Here is a 15,217-nt window from a genome sequence, read left to right on the forward strand (position 1 = left end):
TCACTTCCTGAGTTGCTCTACCATTCTGTCTACACATTCCGCCCCTTCATGTCTTCTCTTTTTCATCCCATCCCCTTCGACCCTTTTCATCTCATCCCCTCCATCCATTTTCAGCCCATTATCTCTGACCCTTTTCATCCCATTCCCTCCGACCCTTTCATTCCATTTTAAATTTAAATGGCACCATCATGATTCATGTCTGTCTAAAGAAGATGTTGAAAAACAATGTTCACTGTCACTACATGTTTACTTCCTGTTATGTAGTGACACAGCTGAACTGTATTAAGGACCTTGTGTACTGTATGTGAACCAGAAATATACAAATAAATCACCACCATCATCTTATTGTGATTATTAAATATAACTTCACTGGTCTCCATCACTGCTGCTCTGAAAAGAAAAATCTAGAGATTAAGATGTCCACTTGAAATGTTTTTTATTTAGGTTTTTACAACCTGATCACAAAATAAATGACATAAATGTGTTTTATAAAGCCAACATGTTGTTACAATAATTCATCAGTCATCTCAATACAAAACCTTCACATTTCTGCTTGTTATTCATCAGAAATATCTACATGTAATTGTCCTATAAATGTATTTAACTCAACTTCTTTAAAAAAAAAAAAACACGAAAAGAAAACAAAAACAGATCAGTCTTACATAGATGAGTTTGAGTTTCCTCCATAATCCATCAGTAAGTCTTGTCTGAGCTACAGGTGGATTCAAGATGGAGTCTAAAGGAGTTATGTCGCCCTCTGGTGGTGGTTTACATTCAAGGCCCAGTGAGAGAATGAGTGTAGATGTCCACAGTGAAGTTTAATGTTACTGTTTCAGTGTTTATAATACTTTGAGAGAGACATCATATGAAAATTAATCTGTATTTACTGATTGTAATTATAAATGGTTGGAAAAAGAAAAATGTGAGATTCTATCAGATTTTAAATCAGTGTTCTATTTTGTGAATTATACTTTTTAACTGTATGTATTAAAAAATGGTCCTATGACACTGTTTATTATTTATTCTACTGTATTTCATAGTTGGCTCCAATTAAGAACCTTCCAAGTAAATCTTGTCTAGTGCCCCATGTCGTCTGGAGTCGGTCCTGCAGCCATGAAGATTCAGATATTTCCTGCCTGTTGTTACCTGTTGGATGATTTGGAAAACTGACTGATGGGAAGCTGAGACTGAAACTTTACTCACATAAAGGATGAATGTCTTTTGAATGTGTAACAATCTCAGCTATCTTACCTTCTCTGGTTTGTTGGAGAATCTTGATCTAAACCAGCTGAAAGAAAAAGAGAAGATGAATAAATATCAACAGATGTTAAACACTGAACATTTAAAAGAGACCAAATGATCTCCAGCTGCAAAGTATCATTTTCAGGGAAATGTTTGTCTCACCACTTAAAGATGATGATTGTACTGTAGAGAATTACAATTCCCAGGATCTTCACTGTGACGTGGACATCAACCCGAAACCCTGGATCATGAGAAACAAGAAAGCATGGTCACCTTCTCCTTAGTAGAAGATTATTTGACTCCAAACCATCACTTACCTGCACTGTTCAAATTAATCTCTGGTGACGTCTGGTAACCAAGTTGATTTGAGGCCACACAATAATAGCCTCCTCCATCAGTCACATTGAAGCTGTAGACGTGTCCTTCAGATACGATTATGGGTCCATCTTTGCTGATCTTCAACCAGGTGAAGCGTCTGACGGGAGGCTTGGCTCTGCTGGAGCAGGTCAGGTTCACCCAGCTACCTGCTGACACCAAACCTGATGGCCTGATGGATGATGAGGTGTTTTTAGGAGCATCTGAGGAAAATGTGACAGAAGTTCACTTTATTCATCACAAACAGCTGATATCCCATGAATCATCATGTGCTGACAGGATCCAACAACAAACTCTGGTTGTCTTACATGAAACACTGAGAGTCTCTTGTGTCTCTGCTGTCTTAATGTCTTTTCCTTCATTCACAGGATATCTGACAGAACAGCTGATGTTGTATCCATCATGTGTGTCTGACAGAGTGATGGTCTCCTGGATTTTAGTTATAAAGTTCCCATCTGTGTTTTCCTCTATTTTGTTGTGAGGGTCTTGTTGGAGATTCCAGGTGAGTTGAGGAGGGGAGTGTGGACAGGGAGTGAAAGCTGAGCAGGTTATAATGACAGACTCCTTCTCCTTCACATCACCTGAGATTTTGATTCTGGGTCTCCAAGGAGAATCTGTGGTTTCACATCAAACATATTATTGAACTGAACTGAATTTATCAAGAATAGTTGTACCAGTATCGAATGTACCTAAATTTCATTATTATATTTTGAGTTGTGACAAAATCTATTTTATTGTTAGTAAAGCTCAGCTTTTTAATTGTTTTCTTTGTACTGTTGATAACATGTATAGAAGGGTTACAGAGTTTGTTGACTGAAGATAAAACAGATTTCACATAATTTTCAAAATAAATTGTAATTAATAAAACCTGTCTTACCTTTAACTGTTATTTGAAGAAGGTCACAATCAGCTGTTGCCTTGAACGGTCCGTTCTCAATTCTGAAGGAAGTCGCCTTTTAGGGGCATCTTGAGCTCATCAGGGTGTGAATAATTAATTTATTTAAACTATAAAACTGTAGCTGAGAAAACCATGTTGGAGGAAGGGGAGGTTTAGAGTTTCCTGTCATGAACTGTTGTCAGTAAACACAACATATTCTTGTTCAGGCCTCTGTGTCTTTTAACATGAACTAACACCCTCACAGTGGAAGTGTGAACTCAGTGTTTCTGTACTTGAGAGTAGAGATCCTCTGGACCGTCAACAGTCTGTGTGAAGCTGTTTTCTGTCTGAAACACTTTCACCTGTGTACACCGTGTCCTACTGCTTTCTGCTGTCCTGGACGTCTTTATGGTGGACGTCGTCCTCTGCTATTTCAAGATCTCTTCACCTGTTTGTCTCTGTGAACAGACATTTGTTTTTTTAACATTAAAGGGACAATAAGTCACACCCACAAAAGACACAACCTAAAAAACTGTCAGTTGTGACAGCCTCTATAAGCTGGCCTTAGGTTGTGGGTTGGGAGGCTGTTATTCTCTGTGTTGCAGGAGCCTGGGAGGTGGAGCTACAGTTTCATCACAGATGCAGCACAGCTGAGGAAGCTGCAGGGGGAGGCCATAAAGCAGGCCTTGGCTCACTTCTCTCTCACCTGGCTGGCCACCTGACTGCTCTCTTGTTGACTGCTAATAAACTTAATCACACATTGTGGTAAGTTACACTTGCAATTAAATCTACATAAGTATGTGCCCCTATAAATCTGGATCTTTTATGTTTGTCAGCTCCTTTTATTGATCATATTCAATGTGTGTATACATGTACAGTAGTTTCAATATAAACAGCATCAGTTTGTTGATACCAGGAGGTGGCAGCATAAATCAAGTGACCAGGAACTTAAAGTTCACTGGTGCCGCTTTCATTTCATCATGTTCATGTGCTGTGTGCAACCAGCTGTAGCTGTAGTACAGATTTCTTCTTCTTTTATTATGGCTCTTTACAGCATCTTTCAGAGAAAAATGAAAAGATACTGAAAATACAGAACTCACAAACGTGTTCATCACATGAGTTTTTCGATGTAAATATATAAATAAAAGCTTTTAATAATAAACAAGTCCAAAAAACACTGGACTTTTGTATTAGAGATGGACAGGAGGTGAAGTACAGGACACAGATCGGAGACGTCCCAGGCTAACCACCTACTCCTCAATGTGGACAAGACCAAGGAGCTGGGGCCTCATGTACGGAGGATGCGTGCGCACAAAAACGTTCCGTATGTTCTTGTTCACGGAAAAGTTCAGATGTATCAAGAGTGAAATAATTGTGAACATGTACTTGCCTCACGCCAACCTCATGGCTGGCGTACGCTGGCTTCTACAGCTGTGGATCCTTTGGCGACACTTAGAGGTGATGCTGGGAAACTGTCATAAATGTGAAAACAATTAGTCCGACCGATCAGGACTGTGCCGGGACTCTGAGCAGAGCCATGCCAGCCGTGTGGGACGGAATTATCTGCATGTCAGCCAGGTATATCAAATTCCCATACAATGCATCTGAACAGGTCAACATGAAAGCGCAATTTGCAGCGTGAGTCGGTTTTCCAAATGTAATCGGAACTATCGACTGCACACACATTGCTATAAAAGCGCCATCACATGATGAAACCTTTCCAGTTGTTCCCACACTGGTGATTTAAGTGAAGCCGACGGCTCTTCCAACTCCACACTTCTCTTAGTACATCCATCCATGCTCCACACTCTCAATTACTTCTTCATCTGTTTTTAATCTTCTGTAGGCTAATAACATTTGCTGGCAGCTTTCAGGCTCATTTCTGCCACCTGGATTGAAGTGAGGACTCGACTTTTTCTACTTTTTTTGCTACTCACTCAGACGTATTCACCGGGACAAATACCATCACACCCCTAGTGTTAATGGTATGGACAGGTGTCAGTCTCTTTGATTAGCCAATTAGTGATGTTCAAGTTAACCTACCAGGTAACCAGGTGGGTGGGACAGAGAAGAGAAAGACGGAGCAAGAAAGAGCTAAAACTTAGATAAATTAGTTATATTTATTATAGTTAATGTGATTTAGTTACATGCCTGCCTGTACGACTTAGTGTATTTGTTTGCTGGAGAGACTGGACGCTCAGTGGGAGCCTTTTCCGTCGGGAATTCTACTTAATTAATGCTAAACCGTGACCACACTGCAAACTGTTGCTAGTTAGCTCCTCATGCTAGCAGTATGAGAGACTTGTTCTTGGGGAACACTTGTTGCACCAAATTGCTGAGAACCTACTGGATGCTTATGAAAGTGGATGGAGCCTGAGGATGTGTTTCTTCACCACAGTGACGGGACAATGCTGAAAGAGGGTGTTTCCAGACTATATCTAACAGCACTCTGCATCCCAGGAACTGTTAACACACTGTGAACTGGATTCAAATAGGCTCCAACATGCACGGTAATGGTTTGGTACCATACGCTAATTAACTAAGAATCTATTCAAAATACTTTTTTTTTGTTTGTTTGTTTTGATATTAAATTCAACACCTGGTCAAAAATAAATGTTATTTGTGCTTCTAGAAGTACCTTTGTGATAATGTATTTCCTGGTAACGAGTAGGGAGCTATGGGGCTACAGTGGTTTTGTTAATGTATGGGAGGCTGAGCTCTCATGAGCAGCATAGCTGTACATGAAGCTAATCAGGCATATCTGCATCCTAGAAAGAGTCATACATTCTGACTGCTGCTATACACATTTCCCAAATTTAATACTTTAGTAGATCCGTCATCAATTCACCTCCCATGAAAAGAGTCATTACTCAGAATAGTTTTGAGGTGGTTTACCCACCCTCAGTGTACTGCAACAGTAACTGCTATTCCTAATTTGTCCACTGTTTTAGTCACAGTAGCAAACAGAACACAACATCCAGAATTAAACGACAGACAGCAGTAACACACAGACACATTTTGCTTTTCATTTTGCTTCAAAAAAATATTTTTACATACAAAAGAAACAGAAGATAAACTCAAATTTCGAAAGAAAGAAAAGGAAACCCCAATTATGTTAGATAATTGCTTAAGTTCATTTTATCCTTCATTAAAGATTTGTTCTGTAGACATAAAAGAAGCATTTTAGACAATTTTATACATGTAAAGTTTTAAAACAAGGATGGGAATAAAAAAATGAGAACAGAAGCCATTAATTGTACAAAAGTTAGGGAATTAATTGCGTCATCTCCCGCATCAGAGACATAGGCCTATGGTCACGTTCACAGACTTCTTGATCATCTAAACAACATCCTGTCTGACAGACCTGGAAACAAGACAAGTGCAGCCTGCAGGTTTTACGCAATATGCAGATTATTTCACCAATGCTCCAGAGCTGATGTGAATTTATCCTGAACTTGAGTTTTTCTTTATAACTAGCCTGGCATCTGTCCTTCAGAAGACAGTCATCAGATTTTCTTCATTTCAACACAGATATCCTCTGTGTCATCAGCAGTCTGTGTTAATCTCTTTGCTAGTTTGTTGATGTTGACCTGTGCGTACACCGTGTCCTGGTTCTGCTGTCCCCTGTCCTGCACTGAGACAGAGGACGGTTCACGTCTCTGCTTGTAGAAGCTGATCTCTCCGTAATGGATGTTTTCTTCTTCTGCTGCTGCTTTCTTCGACAGCTTTTCAACAGCCAGCTCTTCACCTGTTTGATTCTGAAAAGAAAATTTAACGCTGTCAGTAGATGGGAGTGAATCTTCTTCTGGGTTTGGGGTCTCAATTCAACTTTTAATTGACACAACGAAACATCTTATAGTCACAGTGCGCAGTGTTACAGTTATTCTAACAGGAGGTTTTGTCAGATTCAGTATATCGTCACATTTCCTTTAGAAACACACAGCACTGCAGTCTAAATTTGTTGCATCTATTTAAAAACGGACTGACTGACAATAAAGTTTCATGTTTTGTAGGGCTGCCACAAACGATTATTTTGATTTCGATTAGTTGACTAATCGGATCATACGTAAATTGAATGTAAAACATACAGCTTATCACGCCAGCATGAAGCTGCATATATCCATCATTAGTTTTCAGCTTGAAGTGTTTAAGGTATATGCTAACTAAAAATAAAGACAATTAAGATGATAGTTCATTAAAACTTTAACGTTTACAGCTATATGAGTAAGTTGTAAGTCAGCTCTCTGTTTACGCTAATATTAGCAGCTAACTAGCCAGTTAGCTTACCGAGATGACGGTCCCTCTTCATCGTTCTCACAAGTAGAGTTGTCACGATACCAAAATGAGTAACCACGATACTATACCAGACAAACTATCACGGTTCCGGGTATTATTGCGATACTGCGGCCTTTTTTATTATTTTTATGAACTGCAATGTATTTGTACAAGTTATAAATACTTATTAATTACTTATAAGGTTGAGCAAAATTAGTGGTGCCACTGACGACGACGCGGCAGACCTGCCGCTTGGCCCGGTGCTTCTGCCGTGATGAGTGTGTTATCTCGTGTTTGTGACTGTAAGCCGCGCACGTGTCTGGGCGAGACAAAACTTTAGCTTGTTGTTTGTTTTGAAGCGAATTTGAAGCGAAAAAGAAGAAGCCGGGAGGAGAGTAGAGCCAGCTGCTATGTAGCGGAAACTGGCACCGGTACTATAGTAATCCAGTACCGTCGTGTAGAATTTCTAGTATAGTAGGAACCGTTACGATTTGGCACCGCGGGGTACCGTGGGTACCGTGGGTACCGTGCAACTCTAGTCACAACAAGTAGCCACAACGTGCTTTCTTTTCAGGTGCTCGTGCATCGCAGTTGTGCTGCCGTGAAAGGCAAGTTCTGTCTTGCAGATATTGCATTGCACACTTTTCTCTTTTGTTTTCTTAAATATGTTCCCACACTTTTGAGCTCCGTTGCCGCCGGGTAGCCATGATACCAGAACCCGTCTGGTATAACTTCTGGCGACATCACAACTGACCTCGATTACCACTACTGCGCATGTGTGTCAAGGACAGAAAGGCAGACGCGGCAGTGGAAGGTGCCGCAGCAGTTTTGAGAGAAAAACAACGATTAAAAAAAAACGACGCATCGACTATTAAATTAGTTGTCGACGATTTTAATAGTCGACATAATCGTGACTAGTCAACTAATCGTGGCAGCCCTAATGTTTTCTCACCTGACTCTGCTGGACAGTTGAATTTGTCGCCTTTGTCCGCCTCCACAGTACAAGAACACTGTGGATTAAATCACCAATGAGAATTTAGGATGAAGTGCTACCCGGTGGTGAGACTAAAGCGTGACACCTTTGTTGTACGAACTGGCTGATACTCACCAAACACAAAGGCAGATGAGGATGATGATCCCGATTAATCCTCCAACTATTGCCTCACTGAGTGGAGATCCATTGGTTCAGTCCAGTTCAGTATTTATCTTCAATGTTAACAAGATGAGAGCAGATTCAATTAATTTCTGCATTTACCTTCAATGTTCAGATGAATCCATGTTGACGTCTGGTTACCAAGTTGATTTGAGGCCACACAGTAATAACCTCCTCCATCAGTCACACTGAAGCTGTAGAAGTATCCTTCAGATACGATCATGGGTCCACCTTTGCTGTTCTTGAACCAGGTGAAGCGTCTGACGGGAGGCTTGGCTCTGCTGGAGCAGGTCAGGTTCACCCAGCTACCTGCTGACACCAAACCTGATGGACTGATGGATGCTGAGGTGTCTTTAGGAGCATCTGAGGAAAATGTGACATTGGCTGTATTAATCAAAACACACGATATCGCACAAATCCTCATGTGCAACAACAAACTCTGGTTGTCTTACATGAAACACTGAGAGTCTCTTGTGTCTCTGCTGTCTTGACGTCTTTTCCTTCATTCACAGGATATCTGACAGAACAGTTGATGTTGTATCCATCATGTGTGTCTGACAGAGTGATGGTCTCCTGGATTTTAGTTGTAAAGGTCCCATCTGTGTTTTCCTCTGTTTTGTTGTGAGGGTCTTGTTGGAGATTCCAGGTGAGTTGAGGAGGGGAGTGTGGACAGGGAGTGAAAGCTGAGCAGGTTATAGTGACAGACTCCTTCTCCTTCACATCACCTGAGATATTAATTCTGGGTCTCCGAGGAGAATCTGTAGTTTCACATCAAACACGTTATTGTATTGAACTATTTATTAATTACAGATGTACCAGTATTGAATGTCCCTAAATTTCATTATTTTAATTAGAGTTGTGACAAAATCTATTTTCTTTATACTTTTTCAGTCAGTCCACTTATTTGTACTGTTGATAATAAGTATAGAAGGGTTCAAATCAAATCAAATCAAATCAAATTTTATTTATATGGCACTTTTCATACTTTAAAAGCAATACAAAGTGCCTCAAAGAGGCTAAAACACAGGCTAAAAACACTAAGGACAAAACCCAACCCTCCCACCCCCATAAAAACACAGAGATACACAGAGACACACACCCACCCACACACACATACACACACCCTGGGGCGCCGAAAAGGGGGGGTAAAGGACAGTGCCAGAAGACCTCAGGGTCCTCGAGGGTTGATATGGTAAAAGTAAGTCAGATAAATAAGGAGGCCCAAGACTGTTAAGACACTTAAAAAGGAGTAAGAGAACCTTAAAATCAATCCTGAAGCGCACGGGAAGCCAATGCAGTGATTTTAAAACCGGTGTAATGTGCTCCCGCCCTCTGGTCCTCGTCAGCACTCGTGTGGCTGAAGATTAGAGATACTTTTTTTGGGAAGACCAGAGAGCAGGGCATTACAGTAATCTAAACGACAAGTGATAAAAGCATGCATCAGCACCTCCGTGCTGGCCTGGGAGAGAAATGGGCGGACTCTGGCTATATTCTTAAGATGGTAAAAACCAATCTTTGTTATGTTTTTAATATGTGGGTTACAGAGATTGACTGAAGATGAAACAGAATTTACATTGTGTTAAAAAATAAACTGTAATTAACAAAACCAGTCTTACCTTTAACTGTTATTTGAAGAGAATCGCAAACAGCTGTTGCCCTGAACGGCCAGTTCTCAATTCTGAAGTAGTATGTGTCTGAATGACTTGTGTTTAAATCAGAAAACAGAGTGGTGCAGTTTTTCTGACTCAGGTCTCCAATAATATTCATTGGATAGATGTTAACTGACCCACTACTGTTGAAGACTACATTATTTGTATTTGGGCCAAAATGTATGTCATTTTTAATCCACACTCCGATGATTTCTCTGCTGCTGTCAAACCCTTTTCCTTGTTTCTCTCTATAGTTACATGGGATTTTCAAACAAGATCCACTCAGTGCTTCCATCTTCTTTGGTGCAGTAATGAAGAGGTGTGAATCACAATCAGCCCAAACACCTGTAAAACCAGACTAATGATGAACATCATGTGGATCAAAATCTGCTTGAAGAGAAAGTTGATGAGACACAAACTCCAGTTCATCTGCAGCATGTTACATGTAGACCCTTTGAACAATGTCAGTAGAAAATATTTCAGACTAGAAATGATTCAAGTAACGTCTCCAAATAAAAGAGACTGAACAAACAGCTGACCTGAAAGAAAGAAGACACTCAGTAACGTGTTGACTGTCACCACGTTCACACACAGGGCTGCCATGACACTCATCTCCGAGACTGGAAACAAAGACAAAATCTACCGTATGTTGCTTTTACATATTTGAATGAAAGATGATTTTGGACAAATTATGTATGTTTTAAAGAAACCTCAAACTCATATATTAAAACTAGAAACTTGTCGTGAACATCTGTTACTTGAATAGTGTCTGTTTTTGGCAAAACATATTTTTCTAGATTCAAAACTGTCATTAATAACATCTGCAGAGAATGACTTTGAAAACACTTTCAAAATAAAATCTAAATAATCAAACACGACTTCATAATAGTATAGATTAAAATGTCGCTGAAACAACATTTCATTCACATCAACTCATAAAATATGTCACGTTTGCTCTCGGATTTCAAAGTTAAAGTATAAAAACCAGTAACATTGTTCTTACCGAATGTATCCCCAGCTTAAACAGAGAAACACTATAGTTTTGAAATCCAGTAATTTGTGAAGTTAAGATGATCAGCAGCAGATCAAATAACCAACTTCTCTGTCCAGTTGCTCTTTCAAGAAGTCTTCATCCTTCCTGCTTTAACTCGAAAGAGGAAGTCTCTGTTTTTGCTGTATTTTAAACTCGAGTTCACACCTCAAAAGGGATGATTTTTAACACACGACTCTGTCATGTGCTGCCTTTTCAATAGCGGATTGAATATTTAGAAATGTGAACTGTTCAATTTAATTCCAAAGAAAATAATAAAGGATACAAATCCAAAACAGTGGCTGCCAGTCTCTTATTTATTTCTCCTTCTAACACCAAACTCAATATGTTAAAGATAACTCATCACAGCAAAATAAATAAACAGAAATGATAATAATTATAATATATAAATGATCAATAATTTAATCATGTTTGCAGTAATTTGAAATCAATCAATATGTTTGATATGTAGAACATATATGCTGATAATGGTGCATGCATATTTCTGTCATTACACTTTAGTTCCCCATTTACAGCTGTGGGATCTTTGTACCAGCTCTAAATATGGTGATGAGCACATAAGGTATCACACCTCAACAACCACTGACAAGAACTCTAATAATATGATAGCTGAGAAAACCATGTGAACTCAAGACTGTGGAGGTTTAGAGTTTCCTCATATTGAATTTTGAGCAATAAAAACAACATATTGTTTTTAACATGAACTAACATCTTGTATGAGCTCAGAGAAGTGGACGTCTTCATAACGGACGTCTTCCTCTGTTTTATTGGCTATCACTTGAAGAGCAGTCTCTTCACCTGTTTGTGTTGTCCAGGTCCATCAGCTTGGGCTGCAAACATGAGATTATCAAGTTTATGTCCACATGTCCAAATGTGAAGGTGTCCCATTGGCTGAAAAGTACATGAGGATGTATATGACTGAAAATTCATTTTTTAATTAAATGTGTCAATCAATGTTAATAAACTCTAATAAAACCTCAGTGGCTCATATTAACAGACGGCGACTGAGCACAGCTGTATGTGGAGATATAAACTGGACTTACTGTAAAATCTGAAAATATATCACGTTTAACTTCCCTTTAATCAGTTTTGGCACACACAGACATTTTCTGTAAATTATTTTTGTTCCTCTTTTGATAGGCAGTCTTTTGGCCTCGTAATGCCACCATCACAGTCTCCCTCTCACTATTGTCTTAGTAAGAGCTTATGGACACAGGTGACACTCAGGAGTTCCCTTGTGAAGGTATGCTTTAAGGCTGACCTTAAGGCTGATTTTTAAAGACATTTATTGATCAGTTTTTACCTCTTTACTCCAGGCACTTCCCTTTACCCAGTCTCAGACCTTCTTGTTTGACTAGGTCCGTATTAATCGACCACTGGTCATACATAGTGTACCATCAGATGATATCAATACCTTTAAAACCATTAATAGCTTTCCTGTTATGTGGAGCTGTTATGCTGGATCCACAGAGAAAGCACTGAGCGTTTCTACCCCAAAGGTCAAAGTTTACTTGAAGTGTCGCCACTTAGTTTTTGTACATGTTATGTATGCACGGTCATTGTCATGTTAGATTGGTTTGTGTTATATTGTAGTTGCCTTAAACATCCTGCAGTGGCTTGAGGAAGCCTTGACGGAGGAAGTAGATCTGTGTTGTCAGATATTGTGTTATTTGAGGGTTGTTATAGCAACCACTAATAAGTGGATGGTGGTGTCAAGTGCAATGTTTTTTAGTGCCTGATACGACCTCGGCCTTCTTAGCTGTATGTGTTTTTACCAGACAAACTCTGGTAAACCTACTCTGAGGTTCTTTATTATTGTCAAGGATTGTGGGTATTATGTAGTACTAGACTTCAGCTGAATATTCATTGGGAAGCTGGGCTTCAACACCTCCTTCTGCAATTGGGTGTTGGACTTCCTCACAGAGAGACCACAGTCCACCACCAACACCCTGAGAACTGGGGTCCCATAGGACTATGTGCTCAGCCTACTGCTTTTCACTGACCCATGACCCACTGACCCATGATTGATTGAATGAATTAAGTCTCAAATTATTTTTTTTATTATTATTATTCAGAAATCATTAGAACATCAGAAATATCTACATGTAATTGCCATATAAATGTATTTAACTCAACTTCTTTAAATAAAAAACATGAAAAGAAGACAAAAAAAGATCAGTCTTACATGGATGAGTTTGAGTTTCCTCCATAACAGAAAGAAAATACCAAACCTCTTTATCCTCCAGACAGAAACAAAGAAAAACAAATGTTTAAAAATATTTTATTTTCAAATCTTCATCTTCTACAAGACTATTTCATATGTATAGATCTGGACGATACTGCGATCCAAAATATCACATTTCACTTGATAGGTAACACATGTGCAGGTATAAGCAATGAATAAGAAATAAGAAATCATTCCACTGACAATGACCTTGACATCTTCCTCCTCTCCTTGTGGCTCATGAAGCTTGAATCTCAATCACTCTGTTGACGTAGTCGTCTTCTTCTTCTGTGTCCTGTGGTAAAGAAACATCACAGAAATGTTAGTCAAATTTTTACCTCAGTCTCAAGTCCTCTTTCTGACCCATTGATCAACCTCAAATCCCCCCCCCCCCCCCCCCCCCCCCCCCCTGATATTATTATCATATCACCTCACTTTAATACCTGATGACTCTCTGCTATTTTCTTGTTTTACTTCCTGTGTTTTCTCCTCTTTGATTGTTGGATTGGTTTCTCCTTGTGTGCTCCGCGTCATTAGTCTCACCTGTGTCTTGTTAACCCCTTTGCTCCCGTGTGTATATATAGCCCTGCCTTTGTTCTTTGTCACATTGCTTGTGATGTTTCCCTGTTTGTCCTGTGCTTGTGCTTTCTTGTGTTCCCAAGTTCTTGTTTTGGTCCTTCCCAGTTTCTCTTTTACCTTTCCATCCCTGCTGTGCCATTTATTTATTTATTTTTGATTAAATTGTACTTTGAATTCTTACTCCTGCCTCTCTGCACTGAGTGTCTCGCATTTGGATCCTCCCTCAACCAGTTCCTGGTGACGACTTCCTTCTCATGCTCACTCTGCTTTGTCAATCAAACATGTAGCTTTACACTTTATTAATTTTTCTTCTGTAAAACCACTTTAATACCACATGTATGAGGATTCATACAGTCTGTTTACAGGTTTTTGGTCTATGTTTTATAATGGTGTCTTGTAAGCCCTTGTGGGCTGGGCATGTTAATGCATGACACAATAATAAAATAAAAATCAATCAATCCATCAATACACCAAATTTAAAACATGTAAACAGCCATGTTTCTAACACTCTGACATTGACTCTAAATGTTTACTTCCTCTGCCTTTGTTCCACAGTATATATAAACCAGAAACAAGTAGTTTCAGGGGAAATTCTTCTTTAGAAGAAACAAGAATCTTACATAAAACTATTTTTCATTTAAATCTTCATCTTCTACAGAGCAATGTTATTTAAAATGTACAGGCCTGGATGATGCTGTGATCCACTAAAATATCACATTTTACGACAGAAATAACATATGTGCAGCAAAAAACAAGTAATAAGAAATAATATATCATTCTACTGACAATGAATCTTCCTTCTCTCCTTGTGGCTCATCAAGCTTGAATCTCAATCACTCTGTTGACGTCATCTTCCTCTTCTTCTTTTGTGTCCTGCGGAAATGAAACAACACAGAGAGAGGCGTTCGTGCGCTGCAGTGGATTTACTGCAGACTCCTCTAAGAGGGTGTTGAATGAATGAGTTCAGTCACACTGTTAAGGAAGAATGAAACCTCCTCATAGCAACCAGTCATTTAATTAAAATGTCATGATTCGTCCATTTATTATGAATAATAATTCATGTAAATATGGAAGAAAATATAAAGCAACAGTGGTTCTTTATATTTAATTTTAAATAGGTGACGAAAATGAGCAGAGCGATGTGAGTGAGAGAGGTGAAAAAAAAGTGAAATATGAAGGAAAGCAGAGATAATACATCAGTAACTGAGCTGCAGATGGATTCAAGATGGAGTCTAAAGGAGTTATGTGGCCCTCTGGTGATGGTTTACATTCAAAGCCCAGTGAGAGAATAAGTGTAGATGTCCACAGTGAAGTTTAATGTTACTGTTTCAGTGTTTATAACACTTAGAGAGACATCCGTTAAAAATAAATCTGTATTTATTGATTGTAATTATAGATGGTTGGAAAAAGAAAAATTTGAGTTTCTATCAGATTTTATATCAATGTACTACTTTGTGAATTATAGTTTTTCACCATATTCATTCAAAAATGGTCTTATGACACTGTTTCTTCTTTATTCCACTGTATTTCATAGTTCTTGGCTCCAGTTAAGACCCTTCAAAGTAAATCTAATCTGGTGCCCCCTGTGGTCTGGAGTAGGCCCTGCAGAAGTGAAGATTCAGATTTTTCCTGTCAGTTGTCACCTGTTGAATGATTTGGAGAAACTGACCGATGGGAAGCTGAGACTAAAACTTTACTCACATAAAGAATGAATATCTTTCACAGACATGAAGACAACAACAATAATAATCTCAGATATTTTACCATCTCTGGTTTGTTGGAGAATCTTGAT

Source organism: Chelon labrosus (assembly GCF_963514085.1).
Source record: "Chelon labrosus genome assembly, chromosome: 18".
Classification (NCBI taxonomy): domain Eukaryota; kingdom Metazoa; phylum Chordata; class Actinopteri; order Mugiliformes; family Mugilidae; genus Chelon; species Chelon labrosus.